The 24,075-nt window shown below is 44.0% G+C and overlaps 1 protein-coding gene and 1 long non-coding RNA gene across 4 annotated transcripts in view; one reads left to right on the top strand and one right to left on the bottom strand.

Moving 5' to 3' along the window:
- Positions 1 to 6,237, bottom strand: part of LOC142475233 (uncharacterized) — a 38,145-nt gene extending 31,908 nt beyond the window's left edge. For 2 of the 3 annotated variants that reach the window (XM_075581202.1, XM_075581198.1), the window contains exon 1: positions 6,134 to 6,237. The gene's annotated coding sequence lies outside the window, so the exon portion shown is untranslated. The remainder of the gene's footprint in view (positions 1 to 6,133) is intronic. The other variant, XM_075581201.1, reaches the window with a different exon arrangement.
- Positions 6,238 to 13,434: 7,197 nt separating this feature from the next.
- Positions 13,435 to 23,073, top strand: LOC142475237 (uncharacterized). The gene is made up of 6 exons (XR_012790816.1): positions 13,435 to 13,982; positions 14,075 to 14,358; positions 15,513 to 15,632; positions 17,783 to 17,886; positions 19,120 to 19,230; positions 21,837 to 23,073. It is a non-coding gene; the product is annotated as an uncharacterized LOC142475237 (long non-coding RNA).
- Positions 23,074 to 24,075: the final 1,002 nt, after the last annotated feature.

The following is a 24,075-nucleotide window of genomic DNA, read 5'->3' on the forward strand; positions in this document are numbered from 1 at the left end:
ATAGACAGAGAGAAGGAAGAGGGTGAGAGAGAAGGGAAAGGGAGAGAGAGAGAAGGGAGAGGGAGAGAGAGAGAGAGTAGAGGGAATGATGAGGGAGTTATAAGGGAGAGAGAGAGAGAGAGAGAGAGAGAGAGAAGGGAGTGGAGAGAGAGAGAAGGGAGAGGGAAAGCAAAGGAAAGGGGAGGGGAAAGGAAAAGGGAGAGAATGGAGAGACAAGGAAAAGGGAGAGAGATTGGAAAGGGAGAGAGAAGGAAGAGGGAGAGAGAAGGAAGAGGGAGAGAGAAGGAAGATGGAGAGAGAAGGAAGATGGAGGAGAGAAGGAAGATGGAGAGAGAAGGAAGATGGGGAGGAGAAGGAAGAGGGAGAGGGAAGGAAGAGGGGAGAGAGAATGGAGAGACAAGGGAGAGGTTAGAAACAAGGGAGAGGGAGGAGCGACAAGGGATAGGGAGAGAGAAGGAAGAGAGGGAGAGAGAAAAGGGATAGGGAGAGAGAGAAGGGATAGGGAGAGAGAGAAGGGATAGGGAGAGAGAGAAGGGATACGGAGAGAGAGAGGTAGATGTAGAGAGAAGGGAGATGAGAAAGAAGGAAGATGGAGAAGGGAGAGAGAGAGAAGGGAGAGAGAGAGAGAGAGAGAGAGAGAGAGAGAAGGGAGAGAGAGAGTGATGAGGGAGTGACAAGGAAAAGGGAGAGAGAAGGGAGAGGGAGAGAGAAGGGAGAGGGAGAGAGGAGAGAGAGAAGGGAGAGAGAGAGAAGGGGAGAGGGAGAGGGAGAGAGAAGGAAGAGGGTGAGAGAGAAGGGAAAGGGAGAGAGAGAGAAGGGAGAGGGAATGACGAGGGAGTTATAAGGGAGAGGGGAGAGAGGAAGGGAGGGGGAGAGAGAGAGATGGAGAGGGAGAGAGAGAGAAGGGAGAGGGAGAGGTTGAGAAGGGAGAGAGAGAGAAGGGAAAGGGAGAGAGAGAAGGGAGGTCAGGTGTTCAGGATATCCAAGCTTCAACACAGATGCTTTAATCAGTCCCTGCTTCAGCACAGGTGGCTCAATCAGGGTCTCTGTCTTCAAACAAGCCTCTGTTTGAGCCACTTGTGCTGAAGCTGTAAAATTGTGCTGAAGCTGTAAAATCCTGAAATTCAGACCAGTTTGGGGGATTAAGGACTTGAGTTGAGCAGCCATGTGTTCAAATTCTATGATACCTATTATTTACATTTGCATCTAGAGTGCTCTTTAGAAGCGGTTTGTCTCACTTAAGAGTGATTAGAATAGGCCGCAAAATCTTTTGCTGTGTACAGGAAAAAAGAGGCATAACAAACCAAGGCTGCCATCTCTTTATATCACAAGGTTACTCAGCAAACATAACAGAAAAACACAGAGAATACACAGAACAATGCAAAGAGCCACCCACAAACAGAACTGGTTGATGATAAACCAATGAATACCAAATTTCAAACCACAGAAACATTAACATTCACAGTATTTACAATCTTTAACAGAACTCTTATGGAGACAATAAAGGGGGTAGGTGCTCTGGGGAATTTCATACACAAGAGCCCCACAAACAGGGCTGGTTGATGATAAACCAATGAATACCATATTTAAAACCACATAAACATTACAAGTTACAGTACTTACAATCTTTATCAGAACTCTTATAGACAATAAATGTGGATATAAACACACACATTACAGTATGTGGGTGTATATGTGTACATTATCTCTAGGGGTAGGTGCTCTGGGCTATTTCACACAAAAGAGCCCCACAAACAGGGCTGGTTGATGATAAACCAATTAATACCATATTTCAAACTGCATAAACATTACAAGTTACAGTACTTACAATCTTTATCAGTACCCTTGTAGACAATAAATGTGGATATACACACACACACACACACACACACACACATTACAGTATGTGGGTGTGTATGTGTACATTATCTCTAGGGGTAGGTGCTATGGACTATTTCATACACAAGAGCCACCCACAAACAGGGCTGTTGATGATAAACCAATGAATACCATATTTCTAACCGCATAAACATTACAAGTTACAGTACTTACAATCTTTATCAGAACTCTTATAGTCAATAAATGTGGATATGGAGAAGGGAGAGAGAAAGAAAAGGGAGAGAGAAGGGAAAGGGAGAGAGAAGGAAAAGGGAGAGAGAAGGAAAGGGAGATAGAAGGAATAGGAGAGAGAGAGAAGGAAAAGGAAGAGAGAATGGAGAGACAAGGGAGAGGTAGAAACAAGGGAGAGGGAGCGACAAGGAAAGGGAGAGAGAAGGGATAGGGAGAGAGAAGGGAGAGGGAGAGAGAATGGAGTGACACGGGAGAGAGGAGGGAGAGAGAAGGGAGAGAGAAGGAGAGAGAAGGAAAAGGAAGAGGGAGAGAGAAGGAAGATGGAGAGAGAAGGAAGAGGGAGAGAGAAGGAAGAGGGAGAGAGAAGGAAGAGGGAGAGAGAAGGAAGAGGGAGAGAGAAGGAAGAGGGAGAGAGGAAGGAAGAGGGAGAGAGAATGGAGAGACAAGGGAGAGGTAGAAACAAGGGAGAGTGAGCGACAAGGGATAGGGAGAGAGAAGGAAGAGGGAGAGAGAGAAGGGAGAGAGAGAGAGAAGGGAGAGAAAGAGAGTGATGAGGGAGTGACAAGGAAAAGGGAGAGAGAAGGGAGAGGGAGAGAGAAGGGAGAGGGAGAGAGGAGAGAGAGAAGGGAGAGAGAGAGAAGGGAGAGGGAGAGACAGACAGAAGGAAGAGGGTGAGAGAGAAGGGAAAGGGAGAGAGAGAGAAGGGAGAGGGAGAGAGAGAGGTAGAGGGAATTATGAGGGAGTTATAAGGGAGAGGGGAGGAGAGAAGGAGGGGGAGAGAGAGAGAGAAGGAGTGGAGAGAGAGAGAGAAGGGAGTGGAGAGAGAGAGAGAGAAGGGAGAGGGAGAGCGAAGGAGAGGGCAGGGGAAAGGAAAAGGGAGAGAATGGAGAGACAAGGAAAAGGGAGAGAGATTGGAAAGGGAGAGAGAAGGAAGAGGGAGAGAGAAGGAAGAGGGAGAGAGAAGGAAGAGGGAGAGAGAAGGGATAGGGAGAGAGAGAAGGGAGAGAGAAGGCAGAGGGATAGAGAAGGGAGTGAGAAAAGGGAGAGAGAAGGGAGAGAGAAGGGAGAGAGAAAGAAAAGGGAGAGAGAAAGAAAAGGGAGAGAGAAGGGAAAGGGAGAGAGAAGGAAAAGGGAGAGAGAAGGAAAGGGAGAGAGAATGGAGAGACAAGGGAGAGGAGAGACAAGGAAAGGGAGAGAGAAGGGATAGGGAGAGAGAAGGGGGTGACAAGGAAGAGAGGAGGGAGAGAGAAGGGAGAGGGAGAGAGAAGGAAAAGGGAGGGGATAGGAAAAGGGAGAGAGAAGGAAGAGGGAGAGAGAAGGAAGAGGGAGAGAGAAGGAAGATGGAGAGAGAAGGAAGAGGGAGAGAGAAGGAAGAGGGAGAGAGAAGGAAGAGGGAGAGAGAAGGAAGAGGGAGAGAGAAGGAAGAGGGAGAGAGAAGGAAGAGGGAGAGAGAATGGAGAGACAAGGGAGAGGTAGAAACAAGGGAGAGGGAGCGACAAGGGATAGGGAGAGAGAAGGAAGAGGGAGAGAGAGAAGGGATAGGGAGAGAGAGAAGGGATACGGAGAGAGAGAAGGTAGATGGAGAAGAAGGAAGATGGAGAAGGGAGGGAGGGAGGGAGGGAGGGAGGGAGGGAGAGAGAGGGAGAGAGAGAGAGAGAGAGAGAGAGAGAGAGAGAGAGAGGAGAGAGAGAGAGAGAGAGAGAGAGAGAGAGAGAGAGAGAGAGAGAGAGAGAGAGAGAGAGAGAGAGAGAGAGAGAGAGAGAGAGAGAGAAGGGAGAGAGAGAGAGTGATGAGGGAGTGACAAGGAAAAGGGAGAGAGAAGGGAGAGGGAGAGAGAAGGGAGAGGGAGAGAGGAGAGAGAAGGGCGAGAGAGAGAAGAGAGAGGGAGAGACAGAGAGAAGGAAGAGGGTGAGAGAGAAAGGAATGGTTGAGAGAGAGAAGGGAGAGGGAGAGGGAATGACGAGGGAGTTATAAGGGAGAGGGAGAGAGAGAGAGAAGGGAGAGGGAGAGGTTGAGAATGGAAAGAGAGAGAAGGGAAAGGGAGAGAGAGAAGGGAGGTCAGGTGTTCAGGATATCCAAGCTTCAACACAGATGCTTTAATCAGTCCCTGCTTCAGCACAGGTGGCTCAATCAGGGTCTCTGTCTTCAAACAAGCCTCTGTTTGAGCCACTTGTGCTGAAGCTGGAAAATCCTGAAATTCAGACATGTTTCGTGGCTTAAGGACTTGAGTTGAGCAGCCATGTGTTCAAATTCTATTATACTTTTTATTTACATTTGCATCTAGAGTACTCTTTAGAAGCGGTTTGTCTCACTTCAGAGTGGCTAGGATAGGCCGCAAAAGCCATTGAGGTTTACAGGGGAAAAAAGAGGCATAACAAACTAAGGCTGCCATCTCTTTATATCACAAGGTTACTCAGCAAACTTAACAGAAAAAACACAGAGAATACACAGAACTATGCAAAGAGCCACCCACAAACAGGGCTGGTTGATGATAAACCAATGAATACCATATTTCAAACCAAAGAAAAATTAACATGTACAGTATTTAAAGTACGTGAATGTGACCGCAATCACCGTTATGAATAGGTATATAGGATCAAACGACAGGTGCTCAAGGGGTATAGATATAATGTTTATCAGAGTTGATCAAAAAAGATTTGATCAGAAGAGTTCCCCTTATATACAGCACTCTATTGTCATTCGTATGGTAAAGGTAGACAACAATTGGTCTTGCAGTATATTACTGCAGATCTGTCAGGTTGGCCAGAATCACTGCGGATATCAGAAAATAATAAAATTTTATTAATTCTACATAGATAATTAAAAACACATATACATGATTAAAAATCCCTTTTTGTGGCTGATATGTAAATAGGATGAGGATTATTTGGATCTATTGCCATATATCATCATATCATGACTCTCAGAGTAATAACAGCAGGTCTGTAATTGATTTGTATGTGGCTAGCTAGCAAACAAATTGGTCTTGCAGTATATTACTGCAGATCTGTCAGGTTGGCCAGAATCACTGCGGATATCAGAAAATAATAAAATTTTATTAATTCTACATAGATAATTAAAAACACATATACATTATTAAAAATCCCTTTTTGTGGCTGATATGTAAATAGGATGAGGATTATTTGAATCTATTGCCATATATCATCATATCATGACTCTCAGAGTAATAACAGCAGGTCTGTAATTGATTTGCATGTGGCTAGCTAGCAAACAAATTGGTCTTGCAGTATATTACTGCAGATCTGTCAGGTTGGCCAGAATCACTGCGGATATCAGAAAATAATAACATTTTATTAATTCTACATAGATAATTAAAAACACATATACATTATTAAAAATCCCTTTTTGTGGCTGATATGTAAATAGGATGAGGATTATTTGGATCTCTTGCCATATATCATCATATCATGACTCTGAGTAATAACAGCAGGTCTGTAATTGATTTGTATGTGGCTAGCTAGCAAACAAATGTTGGCAAAAATCAGTTTGAGATCATATCATAACTCACAGAGTAATAACAGCAGGTCTGTAAATGTTTTGTATGTTATTAACTCGCAGATAGATACTTGCAAAATTCACCATTCAAACCACAATCACTGTCTAACATATATACTGGTATTGCTGCTCTGAATAGATAATTTACAGGGCAACTCTTCTGATCAAATCTTTTTTGATCAACTGATAAACATTTACAGTATTTACAATCTTTATCAGAACTCTTATAGAGACAATAAAAAGTGGATATATATACACACACACACACACACACAAACACACACACACACACACACATTACAGTATGTGGGTGTGTATGTGTGTATATTATCTCTAGGGGTAGTTGCTCTGGGCTATTTCATACACAAGAGCCCCACAAACAGGGGTGGTTGAGCCTTTCAGGTACAGACACATCTCAAATAAACACTGATACCTTATGAATATTTCTCTATTAAACAGAAAGTAATCAGCAGCTTTGTGCTTTTTCAGTAACAGACCCTCTTTAATCACAGAAGATTCCCAGAGATAAAAAAATAAAGCAACTTACTGTATTTGAGACACACACCACTCGGTTAAACACTTTGAATTGAAGCCCAGGCCCATCTGACATCACATGATCAGTGACCAATTAGAGAATTTGTAGCAGAGACAAAAAAACTACAGTGCCCATGAAGCTTTGCTGCAAACTCATCCTGGAGTTCAAGAGTTTACAATGATTGATGTCTTACAACTGGGAGTGAGACAAATTGTAACAAAAACTAAATGTATCTATTCTGCTTATTGTAATGTCAGTGTGTGTGTCTGAGGTCCAGGGATATGTCATTTAATTGTGTGTGTGTGTGTGTGTGTGTGTGTGTATGTGTGTGTGTCATCTTAAATCAATCTATTCTTAACAAATAAAAATATTTTACATGTACTAATTCTCTAATTTCTTTTAATTCACTATGAATTGACTGAATTATTTTAGTATTTTTCTCTCCGCTCTTAATTATTGCTTAATTATATATTTTTTCATGTTTGTGGTTCTGAATCCACACATTAGGAAGTATAGACAGTTGCTTTCTTTCTTTCTTGCTTTCTTGCTTTCTTGCACTCTTGCACTCTTGCACTCTTGCACTCTTGCACTCTTGTGGAGAGGGAGTGGCTCAGTGAGTAAAAGACACTGAGTGGCACTGAGAGTTTGAAGCCTGGGGCCTGGTTCAATTCCTGGTGTCAGATCCTTGTGACCTTGGGCAAGTCACTTTATCTCCCTGTGCCTCAGGCACCAAAAACATAGATTGTAAGCTCCATGGGGCAGGGACCTATATTATATTATTATAAATTATATTATTATATTATTGAGCATTTCCCATTTTAAATGCAAAATTACTAACTAATATGTTTTTCTCCTTGTGCTATGAAATGCCTTATTTGAATCCAAAACTCATTGTATGAGGATAGACGCCATTGATTTTTCTTTCATTATTGCACATATGAATGTACAGCTGCAGCAGCAGCGGCCTTTATTCGAACACTTCACGCTGTGTATACTTCAGAATACCCATGTAGTGGCACGTGATCTCTTCCAACCTTCCCGCCTTATCAGCCACTATCACTGCTTACTGAATAGCAGTAGGCATTAAGTGCTTGATAAGTGGCTTATGAACGCTTACTGCATAGGCGTGTGTGTGTGTCTGTGTCTATCTGAGGTACTGAGATACAGTAGGTCATTTAATTGTGTGTGTGTGCATGTACAAACTAAAAAAAAGTAACAGTGTTATTATAGCAATTACCAGTGTTACAAATATAGAAGTGCAAATAGCTAAAATGTAAGGAATCTACCGTTTTTTTTAAAAAAGGGGGGGACTATTCCATTGTGCATTTCACTTAATGTGACTTATTACCTTGCAATTAGATTTCTAGATATCTTTTGTATTTTCTAGGGTTACTCTTTGGGAGTATGTGTGAGAGCAAGAGACGGGTTGAGTGAAAGAAATAGAGTGGGAGTCAGGGTGAAAAAATGGAGAGAAGGGAAAGTGAGAGAGAAGGGAATGTGAGATAGAAGGGAAAATGAGAGAGAAGGGAGAGGGAGAGAGAAGGGAGAGGGAGAGAGAGCAGAGGTAAAGAGTGGTGTTTAAAGAGGGGGCAGTTTTAGTCGGGGAAGTAAGGCAAGGGTCATATCGAGAGAGATAAAGGGGGAGTGAGTGATAAAGGGAGAGAGAAAGGGGGAGAGAATGAGCTCTTAAAACAGGACTGCTTTAATGTTTTTAAAGCCTAAGAAATCAGATCAACATACACTGAAAATGAAGGATTTTTTAAAACCGATCGAATTGGCAGAACCAGACTGAAACAGCTTCGTACAAAGCCTTTTTAGATACAGATTGGACATGCGAGAAGGGCTTGCAGCATAGCAAACCATGCCAATTCGCATCTAGAGTGCTCTTTCGAAGTGATTTGTCTCACTTCAGAGTTTCTAGACTAGGCCGCAAAATCCTTTACGGTGTACAGGAAAAAAGAGACATAAAATACCAAGTCTATTTCAAAACAATGAATGCAACTTAAAGACTCAACATATCTGGCTGATGAATGCAAGGGTTAAACCTGGGAATACTATATTTTCAGTGTGACATGACCCTATTAAGATGCATTTCTCAAGGTTTACAAGTTACTGTATGGTTATTTTGCTGTTTAAAGTTTTTCTACCTTTTTTTGTTTAATTTCTTGAAATTACCTATGTACTGGTAGGAAGATAAATGTTTGAACAGGGGTTCTCAACTCCAGTACTCAAGCCTGTCCAACAGGTCAGGTTTTCAGGATATCCCACCTTAAGCACATGTGGTTCCATCAGGGGCTCAGTTTTCAACCAAGCCTCTGATTGAGCCAAGATATATGACACATATTACTAATGCAGGAATAAGTCATCAGAAATAGGCCCCTTGTTCAAAACAATATAACCATTTTCTCCTGGGATGTTGGAAGCATTAATATGCCTGATGACGCCATATGCTGGGCACAATGACCGAGATAGCAGCTGAGAGAAAGAGCAGAGAATGTAATAGTGTTTAAAATTGTTTCCCAATAGCTCAGATATAGCGATCAGTGAAAGAACAGTGTCCCATCAGCCGTGGCTGGACTGGATGTCTTGCTCACAAGTGCTATGTAATGTGGAAAAATGTTGCACACCAAAAATCAAAATAAATCTGAGATACTAATACCAGTGGGAGTCCGAGTGAAAAAATGGAGAGAAGGGAGAGTGAGAGAGAAGGGAGCGAGAAGGGAGTGGGAGAGGGAGAAGAGGTAGAGAGAGGTGATTAAAGATTGATTAGTTTGAGTCAGGGGAAGTGAGGCAAGGGTCATATAGAAGGAGATAAAGGGGGAGTGAGTGATAAAGGGAGAGAGAAAAGTTGAGAGATAAAGGGGGAGAGAATGAGCACTAAAAACAGGACTGCTATAACGTCTTGAAAGCCTAAGAAATCAGATCAACATACATAGACCTGAAAATGGAGGATTTTTTAAACCGATCGAATTGGCAGAACCAGACTGAAACAGCTTCTTATCAGCCGTCTACCACTGAGATGTATATTCTTTCAGTGGTAGAGAATGTATCATACCCTCCATTAGCAGTGTCTGATTACAATGGCTGCAGTGAAAGAAGTTAGGGTTAGGGTATCCTGAAAACCTGGCCTGTTTGCGGCTCTCGAGGACTGGAACTGTGCCCTCCCCTAGGTCATGCTTATAGTGCCAGCAACGCGACTGGCGAAGTGACGGGTGACGTCACCTGCGAAAGTTATAATTTAACTTTCGGGGATGTCGCTGGCGACATGGGCATTGATTGGTTCAGAGGCTGTCACATGTGGCGACAGCCTCTGAAAAATCTGATTTCCCCAGCTCCAAATTTTGAGTCGCCAGCGTTACTCCCGTCGCGTCGCACTTACTATAAGCGCTGCCTAACTGGGATGTATACTGAATGCCTGGATGTGTTCTCTGACACATTTGTACAGCAGAGAAATGTGCCAGACTCTCAACTGTGGCAAAGCTGATAGTATACTCAGGACTGCGTGCAGTAAAAATTGATCACATAATAGCAACTATTGGGAGTCCCCTGGTTGTTGATGACATCATGAGCGCTATCCTGAGTGTCATAGAATGCTGAAATATATCCAAAGCTATGTATCCAATAAATTGAGCAGAAAGAGATAGGGGAAACTGTCCAAGCATTGCTGGAGTCAGAGATAATATGGACCGCAGCCAGTTTGTTCAACTATCTGGGCTGTGGAAATACCAGATGGGTAGTGTAGGGTGGCTGTGCACTGTAGAACCCTAAACACAGTAGTGCCACTGTTGGTCGCTGTCATCGCTGACGTAGTTACTTTGGTGGAACATATGCTGTGAAGTATGTATATACAATTATACCAAGGTACAAAAATAGGAGAATGAGAAAAGGAACATAGAGTAGTACGTCTTTGGCTAAGAGAAGAAGAAACCACTTGATTGTCTCTCTCTCTCTCTCTCTCTCTCTTTTTATATATATATAAAAATATAAAAAAGTGTAAAATGGGGGGGTTTGCGAGGTGTGAAATAGGCCTTGCAACACTACCATTTGAGTAAAAGTTGTGCCCTAAAAAAAATGTCATGGTAGGTGTGCTATGGGGTAGGGAGGGGGGCCTGATCCTTGCATTTGTCCTGGGCCCCAAGATTTCTGCTGGCGGCCCTACTGACAAGGGATTCCTCAAATTGGGCCCAGCAGAAGCTACTTCCCAAGCAAGCAATTGCCTTTTTATATTATTTGTTCTGCTTTTTACTATTATCAGTATATATATGTAACATCGCCAAAAGAAGGGTCGTGCGGTCACTGCTGTATTTCATCTCCTGTCTGCACCGCTGATAAGAGGCATAGAGGAATTTGTGAGGGCGGACCCTCGCTCTCGCAGAGGGGAGGGGTTTGATGTCTGTCTGTGTGTGTGTGTGTGTGTGAGAGGGAGAGAGAGAGTGTGTGTGTAAGAGGGAGAGTGTGTGTGTGTGTGTGTGTGTGTGTGTGTGTGTGTGTGTGTGTGTGTGTGTGTGTGTGTGTGTGTGTGTGTCACCCACCCTGTTTCCCTCTGTCTCACTTTCTGTCGCCCTCTGTCTCACTTTCTGTCACCCTCTGTCTCACTTTCTGTCACCCTCTGTTTCCCCCTGTCACCCTCTGTCTCACCCTGTCACCCTCTGTCTCACCCTGTCACCCTGTGTCACACCATGTCACCCATTTTCTCCCTGTCAACCTCTGTATCTCTCGGTATCACCCTGTCATTCTCTGTCTCACCCTGTCACCCTCTGCCTCACCCTGTCACCCTCTGCCTCACCCTGTCACCCTCTGCCTCACCCTATCTCACACACTCTCTGTGTCTCACACACTCTCTGTGTCTCACACACTCTCTGTGTCACACACACACGCACACTCTCTCTGTGTCACACACACACTCTTAACAAGGACTAATTGTAGTATAATGTAATACAATAAATAAACATGTCAAAAACGAATGTTGTTCTTACTAGGAATTTATTCAATTTTTTTTAAAGCGGGCCTGGGGCGGGGCTAGGTGATGAGTAGATTTTTTTGTTCAGCGAGTAGATTTTTGGGTGATTTGTCAACCACAATATATATATATATATATATATATATATATATATATATATATATATATATATATATATATATATATATATATGTAAGGGGGCCACTCCCGGCTTCCCTGATGTTCCTTTGCCCCTTGCCTTACCCCTGTGGCAGTGGGGGAAGGGGATGGCGACTTTTCCCAGTTGGCGCCGCTATCTGTGCCGGCGCCGTCGGGGGCCCTGATGCTCGAGCATGCGCAGATAGCCACAGCGGCCATGTTGTGTTTGGTGCGAGGTTCGCGCAATACGCAGAGGTTGGCAAGGGTAGTGGTGGCCATTACAAGTGTACAGGAGATCTGGTAGGTTGCGCAGGTGCAGTTATGTGTAGCGGTGGCCACTACAGCTTTGCACAGGTGCAGTAGAGACCGCGCACACAGTCCCCATAGGAAAGAGGTTCTGAGTGGACTACATCCCCCAGCAGCCTCTGGTGAATTCCCTGTCACCTGCAACCAACCAGCCACTGAGACTTGCAGATTCTCTGCAGCAGGGAATTTGATACATTGTTTTGTGCAGTCAGGAAGCAGACTGGGAAGCACGTGAGTGAGTGAGACTTAGGGGACAAAGGGGGAAAGAAGGTGGGCAGAGAGCTGCGAGATTCTGCCCTAGGCCAGAAATCCCCAGGCTAGAGTTGAGGCCCTGACTTCCCACTAGTGAGGGTGGGTGGTCACAGGGACAGGCCCTAGTACAGGAACCTGTCACTTTAGAGAGAGAGAGAAGTGAAGGAAGCAGAGACTGTCGCAGCACCATTACAGAGGTTTAGGATCAGACCTCTTCAAGCACAGCAGCAACCAACCGGGTGGGATCGCCCTGGAAGGTAACCCTGACGTATCTTCACCGTCGGATCCTTTGCGAAGTCTGTTTGCAGGTCCTAGCGCTGGAGCGCTCGGCAGGTAACATCCATAAGTGCACCAACTATAAATCAGTACATAGTGGCTGTGCAGTCACACACACACATACCTTACTTTGGGGGTGGGGTTGTGGTGTGGGGAGTTGGACATGGTGTGGGTACACGGTGAGGGGTTGCATCCTGCGAGACACGTGAGTTACTGTGTCTCCTAGAAGAGAGACACTTAATGTATGACATGCATAGTTATGTTACTGTTAGAAAAGTCACTGTTCTTTTATATGCTGTGTGCGTGATATTATATTATTGTCCTGTGAGGAACAACTCCCGCTCTGCTTGGAGCCATCACAGGTGGAGGCGCTGCACCATATAGTATTGTTCAGGAGGATACACCCCAGGCTCTCATTGGCGGAGGCTCAGGCCTCCTGTGAGCCTCACAGGTAAAGCACCACACTGGGTAATACATATAGCTCCCCTCACATGCACCCTATCTGCGATATGGAATATGGGTTACATATATATATATATATATATATATATATATATATATATATATAGTACCGACACACTTTATTCGAGTGTGGCCGGTACCGCAAGCCGGGAGATTTCCCGGCTTGCTAGTGGCCGCCCCTCGGCGTGCCGCGCGTCATAGACGCGCGGTCACGCGTCTTCGGGAGCGTGCGCCCCCTGCACGCGCGTCCAGGGGCTCCCCGAGGGAGCCCTGGTGTCCCGCGATCGCGGGACAGCGGCAGGGGGTTCCGGGGGACCCGGCGGACCCGGCAGCGGTAGGGAGAGCGCCCCGATCGGAGGGCGCTCTTCCGCTGCTTCGGCGCGCGCCCGTCACTCTCGGGCGCGCGCCAGGCTACTGCTGCGGCCAAGAACGGGCAAATGCTCGAATAAACTTGGCCGCAGCAGTATATATATATATATATATATATACTTATTATTAGGCTATAACTGCAGCACTGATTATTGTGCTACCTAGTTCTTGTTGGTTCTTAATAGATTGCTATGAGGGATATTGTTATATGCACTTATGATATAATACACCTCATTTAGCAATCAGGACGCCACACTCCATATATTTTAGCACCCTCCCCATCAGTTACATATGTTGCTGGTACCATGGTTTTTTACCTCACTACTTCTTATTGGGACTCACACTGGTACTGTCATTTAGCGCATGAATATTTATTTTGTTCTAACAAAATTAACACAGTATAGGAAAATATGCATTTGTCAGAGGGAAAGGCCAATAATCTGGAGTCAGGTCACCCTAATGTATATTAAAAATAAACACAGGCCTGTCTGATACTCCCTGATATTATAAAGTAAAGAGGCCACTCTATAATAAATATTTACACAGGCCTTTTTAAGTCTGTCCCTAATAATCTGTAATCAGGAGGTCATTATAAGTGTTAAACAGTAGTGGTACTGTGATATTAAAGTGACAATCCCATACAAGTTTAATTCAGCCCAAATCCACACAATAATGTTAATAAATGCATTATAAATATCACACGACCATATGTATACTGGCTTAGTTCATGGCTGTGTTATTACATCATTACATGTGTAATTAAATCCGTGACATTCTCAGGCTCCCCCCTTCTGTGACAATCATACAGCCGGGCCGTTACATTGCAACACACTAATCCCGCCCCTAGTGACATCATGTGATCAGTAACCAGTCAGAGAAGCTAGCAGGCAAAGAACTACATTTCCCACAATGCACCTCGTGGAGTGTGGCTAGCAGCTACACATTCTCTCACTAGTTTGTCTCCTGCGAGCTTCCGTACACAGCGTCTTGTTAGAGTGGGGCGTGGACATGTGTAAACTTCAATGGTGGGAAAATGAGACAGTTTTAGCTGCTAGCTGAGCAGTGGTACAGCGCTCTGTAGAAGGCGCTCTCAGTCGGGTGAGTGATTTTTCAATGTGTGTGTTTATTTCATTTCTCATTTTACTTTCACTTTAAGTACTGCATGCTTACTTTTTTCTTTGGGCATTTAGGGAGTTAAGTGCTCTGTGAGCCGATTCCTCCATTGAAGGAGGAGCTATGAGGCCAACCTATCACAGCTACTGTACCATCTTCAGTTGCTTTCAGTACACTGATTAATCCACGGCACAGAATATGCAACTTCAAATACATCTATCAACTGTCTATATGTTAAGCCCCCGGACAAAGCATTTGGTGAAACAAGCAAGTCAGGGCTTGTCTGTCTCATCTAGGATGTGGTGGTGATCTCAGCTATCACTCTGCTGGACACTTTGCTGTACACTCAGGACTGGTCTAAGTACTTTTGCTACCTATTTTGGCTTGTTAGTTATATCTGCCAATTTTTTGCTCATCTGTGTGTTTCATATCTATAGGCTTGGATCATATTACTAACTTATATAATTAACTTATTCATTTCCTTGCTTGTTAGTTATACACTAGTTTCATACAAGCACTTCACACAGGGGGCTTCAACTTAGGTAGTACTTGACCAGCCGGTCTGAGTGTTCTCATTTCCATATATTTCTTGCCTCTACACTTTATTTACACACTTTGTACTTATTACTGCAGTGTAGCATTTTTCCCCACACCTTAAGGTTCAGTTTATAACAGCTTTGTAGGTCACCACTGCTCCTCATTTTAACCATTTATGTGTATGTGATTAATAAACCTTTATTGATACAATTTGTGTATGTTAGAGTGCTATTCAGGGGATTCTTTTTTTCTGTGTTAGTTTTCATATATATGTGTGTGTGTGTGTGTGTATATATTTATGTGTGTGTGTGACCTTGGGCAAGTCACTTCATATCCTCTGTGCCTCAGGCACCAATGTCATAGATTGTAAGCTCTATGGGGCAGGGACTTGTGTCTGCAAAATGTCTCTGTATAGCGCTACGTAAAACTAGCAGCGCTTTAAAAGAACATGCTGATATTATTATTATATATAAATGTGTATGTATTTATTTATATAGCACTATTAATGTATATAGCGTTTCACAGTAGTAATACATGTGAAAATCCTATAAATAACAAATACAAATATCAGGTCATGGGAATAAGTGATTTGGACATAAAAGTAACATTTCGGAAGTGTGGACAACTAATACATCTTGTAGATTGCCTTTACAGTGTGATGTCATTGATTCAGTAGATTGTGTGCAGACCAGGACTGCAGTACAGTGTCACTCACATGGATGACTTGCGTGGTAGAAGCTCAAGAACAAGGATGTCAAACTCCAGTCCTCGAGGGCAGCAAACAGGCCAGGTTTTCAGGATATCCCTACTGAAAACCTGGCCTGTTTGGGACCCTCGAGGACTGGAGTTTGACATGCATGCTCTAGACGGAGCACAGCTGTGGGTGGGAGGTGGATTTGCTTTGCATCAAATGGTTTGGAGCAAGGTTTATTGTATGTATTATCATAATAACAATGCAATGCTTAACTTTTATTTCAGGAGGGATGACTGCAGAACAGAAGTGAATATTGAAGCCATGTGTTCCTTTTCTTGCAAAAGAGAAAATTTGAAGGACAGTTGAACAGAATGAAAATTACTACACAGAGACAGATAAGCAATGTGTATATTTCTCATTTACCATTTAGTATTTGTCGTTTTATTGACTCCACACAATCCGGCTGCTACGGGTTTCACATTGAACATTTTCATCTCTACTCTACCCCTTCCTGTGATCTGAACCATGCAAGTTTTCATTGATTCAATACATCATGAGTAGAGTGTGGCTACAGTATGAAGTAAAGACCCAAGGACCACATCTACTACCATTCATAACAAGAACATGTGCAGTAGCGCACAGCTGCAGTTCTATGTGATTGTTATGAAAGGTTGAGGTGGTTCAATTCTATGAATCTGGAGTGGGATGGATCCTGTTTGCATCACATGGTTTCATCTAGGCCAGTAGATTATATAACTCTCAGTACAGGTTACACATGGCATCAGTATTAGTGATGTAAAGAGGAGGAAAGCTTCAATGTGGAGAACAAAGCCAAGTAATGTTGAAGTTACTCCTTTTACCATTTACTTGGTCAGTCTGTACTGTCTACTCCCCACACAGCTGCTAAGGGTCTTCCATTTTAAATACTTTCACCTCCTATTCTGCACTGCTTTGCTGCCCATTATTTAGAGATGCGTTCCAGTCATGTTTACCACTCTGAATCTCTCTGCAGTCATTGATTCAGCACATCATGGGTAGAGCATGGCTACAGATACAGCAAGCTATTATTATTTTACCGGCTGATCATCCATAATATTGCATTAAAACATAGAATATCACTTAATTTCCAAAAGATTCAGTGATGCTGATAATGCAGAATCTCACAACATTTCCCATCATAATGCCATAATGCACCAGAGGAAGAAATAATCCTTGCTATATCTGTACATTGTGTGACGTATTACCTCCATGACCATTGATAGCAAGTACATCTTCTGTATAGAGCGGCTGTGTTATGATGCAGTTATTGATCATCATTGACATAATCACAAGAATCTTATGCAAAGGGAAATTGTCCGCAGCGAAGTGAGATGTGTGCCTGTTTTAAGTCCTCCAGCTTAACGCCCCTACACCTCCCACTACACAGGCATACTTACTTATGCATACACTGACATCTGGCATACCTACACACACCCCAGGGCCACTTCCTTCCCCTGATGTCAGGGAGAGGATGGGCATGCAGAGTGCAGTAAGTCTCCACGTTACTCTGGCCAACAGTCTTGGCCTACCCCCAGCATCTGTCACCCACAACATCTGTTCCCTCCTTGTAAAGTGCTGAACTATCTCACCTGGGTCAGTGCTATAGCTGATCACAGTGCCCGATCATGATGTCACTGTGACAGGCAGCAGTGCAGATTGACCGGTCAATCAATGCAGTGCCGCACCATATGCACTAAATGAGATTTCCGTGCCCCCTGTCAGGTTACTCCCTGGGCAGTGACCCTGCTCACCCCCTCCCCTAGTTCCACCTCTGACCACAATTATCTCTCTTGGAGAGTGTAGCAAATTGGTGTTGGGGGAATCTCACCTCTGCCATGCATGGTCACAATCTGGGCACAGGACCCAAATAGTGGGCAATGTGGCACTTCTTACAGTAGAGAATAAGTAACTATATTCTTTATTTGTGTATTAAGGACCTTATTTGCATTAAAATTCAGTCCCCATGGAACCAAGACTTTCTGGCTTACTGAACAAAGTGGAATTATTTCGTAGAGGGTGGAGAATTGTATTTTATCTGAAATTACCCCCTCTGCACAAAATACAAACAATTATACACATACACGTACCTTGTGGAAGTTGTTGCCCTCTATCTTCCTGTGGTCTCTCCCTGTTTCTCACCGTGCCTCCTCCCATTTCCTTGCACCTCTGCGTCTCCGCATATATCCCTATACTCAGAGCCGGCTCCGGTCAGTGACATGGGATGCCCAAATATGAGCATATCCATACATGGGCATCCATGCCACTGACCGGAGCCCACTCTGTTGCGGATATGGAGAGAGACTGGGAGATTTACATCCCCTTATAATTCAGATGGTGCATAGTACCGGCACGTATTGTTTTACCGTTACTGTGTACCTTCCTACTTTCACACTGGTACAGTATGTGCTGCAGTGGGACTGAGAGGGATATATTGGTAACACATAGTTATTGTTGGGGGAATTCAATCCATTTTGAAAATAGTAATGAAATGTTTTTTACTTTTCTTTTTTTTCAGTAATGAAGAATGAAACATTTCTGTTAAAATTGAATTGGAGGTGAACTGGATTCATCATCAACTCTGCACCAGTGTGAATTGATGTTCTTTAATGTTCTGATAAGGTACATGCAATATCTCTTCCTCAACCCCTACACCACTCTCTGCCTCTTGCCTCTCTCTCTCCACCTCCCTGCTAAGCGTATTAACCCATCTAATGTAATCCACATTCCATGTCTCACTTTACTCTTCACTTCTCACGTGCCCTCTGGAATGTCTGCTCTCTGACTAACAAGGTCTATTTGTACATGACCTCTTCTGCTCTCATCATCCACCACTTCTCATTCCCCTCACCCCTGTCCTACTCGATACCTCAGCTTAATTGAACTCTCTCCTCTGACATCTACCCTTATCTCTAACCTCTCCTCACTTTCTGCTTAAACTAACTATCTTGTTAACTTTTACAATGCTATCATCTCCTCCTCCTCCCTCCTCCCTCCTCCATTATATATTTATATGCCCCTTCTAGGCTCTGACACACTCATCCCTCAAAAGGCCATGATTATCATGGGCACATGCTTGGTCATCCACAGTGCATGCGAGCGATGCAGAGCCGCCTCGGACCTCAGTGCAGGGATTGCTGCATACCCTAGCATCTGTCACCCACAAACAATACACACACTAATACTCCCCACAATACACACTATAATACCTCCTCAATACTAATCTCCCCAATAATATTATAGCTCCAAACACAATATACACAACACCCTTACACAAGATACACAATCTAGTACTCTCCTCTGCACCTCTACACACAATATAATACTCCCACACACACAATATACACACTACCCTCCTACCCCCATAAAATACAACCAATAATACACACACACTTTGTGGATGTTGGGACCAGCTCCCGGCATGCACCAGTGAAAGAGAGAGGCCAGCAGAAGCTCGGAAGAACTCCCTCTCTCCATCCGTGCCTCCCTCCGTTTCCCATCTTCTCCCTGTCTCTCTCCCTCCCTTTCCTTGCATCTCCCTGCGTCTTTACGTATACCCAGTCAGTGACGGCTCTGGTCACGTGATGCCTTAATATGGGCTTATCCATATATGTTCATCCACGTCACTAATGTGATGCCCGCACTGTTGCGGAGCTGGTACTTACGACGCGCACTTATTGTTTTATCAGTACTGCGTACCTGACTCTACCGGCCTACTTTCAACACTAGTACAATATGTGCTTCACTACGAGTGAGTGGGGAATATTGGCATCACACAGTCACTGTTGAATATGCCATTCAATCCATTTTGAAAATAGTAATGCAATGTGGTTTTGTTTTGTTTGCTTTTTGCAGTAATGAAGAATGGATAAGTTATATTAAAATTAAATTGGAGGGGAACTGGATTCAGCATTTCATCATGAACTCTGCACTTGTGAGAATTTACCTTCTTGAATGCCCTGACAGGTACACGCAACTTTAAGACTATAATCTGCTGTGCAAGCTTTCGTGCTATACCTCCCCCTCAGGTTTTGATTTATACATTTGCTCCCTCAAGTCATGTCCTCTAATATTTGAAAGCTCTCTCCTAGCATTTTCTCTCTACCACAGAACGTCATCCCAATGTAACCTCTCTCTTGTTCTCTCTGCTTGCTGTTTCCTCACTCCTCTGTTAAACTTTTCTAATTTCTCTAACTTCCACACTCCTGCTTTTATCCACATGTTCTCCTCTTTCCTTCCCCTACCTTTGCATGTGTCTACACACTGCACCATTTGTACAGACCTCTATTGCAGCTATTTCTGCACTGCTCAATGAAAAGCACTCATGTACATCCTATTCTCTGCGCCCCCTCTCTCTCTGCGCCCCCTCTCTCTCTGCGCCCCCTCTCTCTCTGCGCCCCCTCTCTCTCTGCGCCCCCTCTCTCTCTGCGCCCCCTCTCTCTCTGCGCCCCCTCTCTCTCTGCGCCCCCTCTCTCTCTGCGCCCCCTCTCTCTCTGCGCCCCCTCTCTCTCTGCGCCCCCTCTCTCTCTGCGCCCCCTCTCTCTCTGCGCCCCCTCTCTCTCTGCGCCCCCTCTCTCTCTGCGCCCCCTCTCTCTCTGCGCCCCCTCTCTCTCTGCGCCTATCTGTCTCATTCTCTCTACGTCCCTCTCTCTCTACATAGAGCTATCTCTGTCTCTCTCTACACCTATCTCTGTGTCTCCTTCTATGTTTGCTGATGTGTGGGATATCTCTTATAATCTTGAACCTGCTCATATACACATCGGGTCTCCCTGCCTCTGCCTCCCTGCTAAGAGTGTTAACCTATCTAATGTAATCCACATTCCTTTCCTTACTTTTCTCTTCCCTTCTCCTATGCCCTCTGGAATGTCCGTTCTCTGACTAACAAGGCTCTAGTTGTACATGACCTCTTCTGCTCTCATCATTCACAATCAGTCATTCCCCTCACCCCATCTTACCTGTCCCACTGATTTTCCTCTGCTTAATTAAACTCTCCTCTGACATCTACTCTAACCTCTCTGCTCTCTCTCTCTCTTTCTGCTTAAACTGACAATCTTATTAACTCTTACAATGCTATCCTCTATATGCCCCTTCAAGCTCTGACACACTCGTCCCTCTAACCCACACCCTTGGCTAAATTCCCAAACATGTTCATCACACTTCCACTCACTGTTCTTAATGCCTATGAAGGAAATCTCACACTTGATGTTTGATTTTTCTACAGTAAAAATGTCTCCAGTCCTGTATAAAGCTGCTCTCTGGGGCCAAACCACACTACTTTTTTTTCCACATTCATCAACACACAAATTTAATTTACGCTGTCTTTTTTCCCCTGTATTTGACTCCCTCCACTAACCTTCTTCTCACACTTGCCATCCTTCCTTCACTTCTCCTCAAGCATTTGACTACTTCAGAGGCAAGGTGGATGCCACCCACAAGGAGATTCCTTCTGTCCCTTCCCCCTTCTCTCCTTCTACCTAATTCTCCTTCTGCATTTGACTCCTTTTCTTCTCTTACAGAGCTGGAAGCTAATCATCTTCTCTTCTCCCTCTACCACATGCCCTCTAGATCGTATCCCCTCACACCTTACTGCATCTCTTAGTCCCCACTCTCACCCACATCTTCAATTCCTCCCTATTCTCTGGCTCTTTACCCTCTTACTTTAAGCTGTAGTGGTCACCCTTTTCTCAGAAACAACCTACACCCTATGTGCCTTACTAACTACCGCCCTATATCCCTCCTGCTGTTTGTCTCCTAATTGCTAGAATGTCAACATTCTTAAATCACATGCCCTCCTGGATCCTTTACAACCTGCCTTTCGTACAGCTCGTTCTACAGACTGTGCTTAAAGCAAATTCCCAAGGTCACTTTTCCCTACTAATCCTACTTGATCTATCTGCTGCGTTTGATGCTCTCAATCACTCTCCTCCTTCATATTCTAAACTCTCTCTTGGTATCCGTAACACAGTTCTATCCTGGTTTTCATCATAACTTTCCTGTCACACATTCTCCATCTCTGTTGCTAACATGTCTTCGTCTTCTATTGATCTGTCTGTGGGTATACATCAGGGCTCTGTTCTGAGATCTCTCTTTCTCTCTACATACTATCATTTGGTGACCTCATCAACTCTTTGTGACAATCCTATAAATAACAAATACAAATATCAGGTCATGGGAATAAGTGATTTGGACATAAAAGTAACATTTCGGAAGTGTGGACAACTAATGCATCTTGTAGATTGCCTTTACAGTGTGATGTCATTGATTCAGTAGATTGTGTGCAGACCAGGACTGCAGTACAGTGTCACTCACATGGATGACTTGCGTGGTAGAAGCTCAAGAACAAGGATGTCAAACTCCAGTCCTCGAGGGCAGCAAACAGGCCAGGTTTTCAGGATATCCCTACTGAAAACCTGGCCTGTTTGGGACCCTCGAGGACTGGAGTTTGACATGCATGCTCTAGAAGGAGCACAGCTGTGGGTGGGAGGTGGATTTGCTTTGCATCAAATGGTTTGGAGCAAGGTTTATTGTATGTATTATCATAATAACAATACAATGCTTAACTTTTATTTCAGGAGGGATGACTGCAGAACAGAAGTGAATATTGAAGCCATGTGTTCCTTTTCTTGCAAAAGAGAAAATTTGAAGGACAGTTGAAGAGAAGGAAAATTACTACACAGAGACAGATAAGCAATGTGTATATTTCTCATTTACCATTTAGTATTTGTCGTTTTATTGACTCCACACAATCCGGCTGCTACGGGTTTCACATTGAATATTTTCATCTCTACTCTACCCCTTCCTGTGATCTGAACCATGCAAGTTTTCGTTGATTCAATACATCATGAGTAGAGGGTGGCTACAGTATGAAGTAAAGACCCAAGGACCACATCTACTACCATTCATAACAAGAACATGTGCAGTAGCGCACAGCTGCAGTTCTATGTGATTGTTATGAAAGGTTGAGGTGGTTCAATTCTATGAATCTGGAGTGGGATGGATCCTGTTTGCATCATATGGTTTCATCTAGGCCAGTAGATTATATAACTCTCAGTACAGGTTACACATGGCATCAGTATTAGTGATTTAAAGAGGAGGAAAGCTTCAATGTGGAGAACAAAGCCAAGTAATGTTGAAGTTACTCCTTTTACCATTTACTTGGTCAGTCTGTACTGTCTACTCCCCACACAGCTGCTAAGGGTCTTCCATTTTAAATACTTTCACCTCCTATTCTGCACTGCTTTGCTGCCCATTATTTAGAGATGCGTTCCAGTCATGTTTACCACTCTGAATCTCTCTGCAGTCATTGATTCAGCACATCATGGGTAGAGCATGGCTACAGATACAGAAAGCTTTTATTATTTTACCGGCTGATCATCCATAATATTGCATTAAAACATAGAATATCACTTAATTTCCAAAAGATTCAGTGACGCTGATAATGCAGAATCTCACAACATTTCCCATCATAATGCCATAATGCACCAGAGGAAGAAATAATCCTTGCTATATCTGTACATTGTGTGACGTATTACCTCCATGACCATTGATAGCAAGTACATCTTCTGTATAGAGCGGCTGTGTTATGATGCAGTTATTGATCATCATTGACATAATCACAAGAATCTTATGCAAAGGGAAATTGTCCGCAGCGAAGTGAGATGTGTGCCTGTTTTAAGTCCTCCAGCTTAACGCCCCTACACCTCCCACTACACAGGCATACTTACTTATGCATACACTGACATCTGGCATACCTACACACACCCCAGGGCCACTTCCTTCCCCTGATGTCAGGGAGAGGATGGGCATGCAGAGTGCAGTAAGTCTCCTCGTTACTCTGGCCAACAGTCTTGGCCTACCCCCAGCATCTGTCACCACAACATCTGTTCCCTCCTTGTAAAGTGCTGAACTATCTCACCTGGGTCAGTGCTATAGCTGATCACAGTGCCCGATCAGGATGTCACTGTGACAGGCAGCAGTGCAGATTGACCGGTCAATCAATGCAGTGCCGCAACATATGCACTAAATGAGATTTCCGTGACCCCAGTCAGGTTACTCCCTGGGCAGTGACCCTGCTCACCCCCTCCCCTAGTTCCACCTCTGATCACAATTATCTCTCTTGGAGAGTGTAGCAAATTGGAGTTGGGGGAATCTCACCTCTGCCATGCATGGTCACAATCTGGGCACAGGACCCAAATAGTGGGCAATGTGGCACTTCTTACAGTAGAGAATAAGTAACTTTATTCTTTACTTGTGTATTAAGGACCTTATTTGCATTAAATTCAGTCCACATGGGACCAAGACTTTCTGGCTTACTGAACAAAGTGGAATTGTTTCGTAGAGGGTGGAGAATTGTATTTTATCTGAAATTACCCCCTCTGCACAAAATACAAACAATTATACCCATACAAGTACCTTGTGGAAGTTGTTGCCCTCTATCTTCCTGTGGTCTCTCCCTGTTTCTCACCGTGCCTCCTCCCATTTCCTTGCACCTCTGCGTCTCCGCATATATCCCTATACTCAGAGCCGGCTCCGGTCAGTGACATGGGATGCCCAAATATGAGCATACCCATATATGGGCATCCATGCCACTGACCGGAGCCCGCTCTGTTGCGGATATGGAGAGAGACTGGGAGATTTACATCCCCTTATAATTCATATGGTGCATAGTACCGGCACGTATTGTTTTACCGGTACTGTGTACCTTCCTACTTTCACACTGGTACAGTATATGCTGCAGTGGGACTGAGAGGGATATATTGGTAACACATAGTCATTGTTGGGGGAATTCAATCCATTTTGAAAATAGTAATG

This window comes from Ascaphus truei, unplaced genomic scaffold (genome assembly GCF_040206685.1).
Source record: "Ascaphus truei isolate aAscTru1 unplaced genomic scaffold, aAscTru1.hap1 HAP1_SCAFFOLD_1119, whole genome shotgun sequence".
NCBI classification, from domain to species: Eukaryota; Metazoa; Chordata; class Amphibia; order Anura; family Ascaphidae; genus Ascaphus; species Ascaphus truei.